Source organism: Manis pentadactyla, chromosome 15 (genome assembly GCF_030020395.1).
Source record: "Manis pentadactyla isolate mManPen7 chromosome 15, mManPen7.hap1, whole genome shotgun sequence".
In the NCBI taxonomy this organism is placed as follows: Eukaryota; Metazoa; Chordata; class Mammalia; order Pholidota; family Manidae; genus Manis; species Manis pentadactyla.
Window position 1 is genome coordinate 33,240,462 of NC_080033.1, and position 1,876 is coordinate 33,242,337.

The following is a 1,876-nucleotide window of genomic DNA, read 5'->3' on the forward strand; positions in this document are numbered from 1 at the left end:
AGAAATTACTTTAAAACAGGAAGATTTACATCACCCTGCCTGTGTAGAATAAAAATGTTATCTTCACAAACCATGTGCTGCCAGGATGTAAGATTGTTACTAAGAAAGGGGTGGGAGGAAATTATTGTGGGAAATCAGATGCCAAGCAAGACACAGGCACAGAGAATTCAAAATTGGCATTTTGAATAGAAGGCTTGGAACACAAGCCTCTTTTGTTTCTCGGCATCCTCTTAATTAGCATGTTTGAGACCTGGGATTTATGAAGAAAGGACAATTTATACTCATTATAGAGAAAGTTCAGTCACAGTCCCCAGTTTCCCCTATAGTTGTAAGCTGAGTTATGGCTATGCTAAGTGGAGAGACATAAATGCTTTATAAATCAGTGTGTTGCAACACAAATTAAAACAGTTACTGCTACTCAGACTGGCAGCAAAATCATGAATCAGAGTCTAAAGTTCTAAAACAATGTTCATGAATCAAATCTCACAATTGGTTGTCCTTAAAGGCATTCAATGGTTATGCCTTCATCCCCAAATCTCCACAATGCAAACCACACCCCAGCATGCAAATGGATAAGACCTGGAAATTCTTCATTCCATACTAAGGTAGACTGAGTTGATGTCAAGAGTCACTTCCAGTCACTGTATCTCACAGCTTTAGGCCAACGGAACCCTACCCATTATTCAACACTTGCTGGACAGAACCTTTCCCCTACTCTTCCCTCAGTATCTTTAAATCTCTCTCAATAATGGCAAACACTTTAAAAGACTTTTTAAATTTATTTTTTCTGATGTCTGATATTATTTATTTGTTACTTAAAAATTTTCACTTTTGACTGGATTCAGACTTAGATGCAGAAGCTCTCAGAGAGGACAGTCTCCATCTCTTGGCAGCCTGTTCCTGGTGTTTTTCTTTGGCCTCCTTCCTTCTCTTGGCCAGTAGTTTAACATATTCTGCAGCCTATTCCTTATTTTTCTTAGTACACTGTTTCTTCAGAGTAATATGCCAATGTTTGTGTTGCAGGACACATGGAGTAACAAGATGCTGTATCTTAGGCACTTTGGTCCTAGATTCCTTACCTTCTTTGTTTAGGGGCTTTCTCACAACATACTGGCAGACATCATCTTCCTCAAAGAGACTGAAAAGTTTCTAGATTCTGCTAGATTTTTTGGGTCCCAGGAGATGAGGTACAATAGTGTCAGTGACTTCAGGAATATCCTTCTTCCCTTTTTTACAACAACCAAGTTGAGAACACTCAAATTGGCATCCACAAGGCATCCCTGAATGGATCTGTGCTTTTTTCTCCAGTCCTCCTTGGTCTGAAATAGGAATGCTCCTTACAGAAGGGAGACACAGCTTGTTTGTCATTCCTACCATTGATTTGTACCACATAACTTTTCCATTCTTCACCCACAGTGTTAGCAGCAACTTCTGAGATCATATGCTTCTTGTAAAAGGTATGAAGTTTGCATTCATTGTCCACTTCAATGAGTTTCTGGCAGCCAGTGGCTGAGAAAGAGTTTAGCTTCATCCTTAAGCAGGTAAGCACCTCAGGTGTCATGAAAAAGAGCTATTTTTTAAAACTGAAATATAGTTGATATTGGTTTCAGAAGTACAATTATATACATTGAAAAATGCTTGCCACAATAAGTGTAGTTACCATCTGTCACCATACAAAGATATTACAATACTATTGGCTATATTCCCTATGCTGTACTTATATCTCTGTGACTAACTTCTTTTATAATCAAAATTTTGAGCCTCTTTATCCCTTTGTCTGTTTTGTGCATCCCCCCACCCACTTCTATGGCAACCACAAATGTTCTGTGTTTATGAATTTATTTGTTTTGTTTGTACATTTGTTTTGCTTTTGGAT

General features: G+C 38.2%; 1 pseudogene; it reads right to left on the reverse strand.

The window, feature by feature from the left end:
* Positions 1–825: 825 nt before the first annotated feature.
* LOC118925266 (40S ribosomal protein S6-like) lies at positions 826–1,531 on the reverse strand (annotated as a pseudogene).
* Between the last annotated feature and the right edge of the window lie 345 nt (positions 1,532–1,876).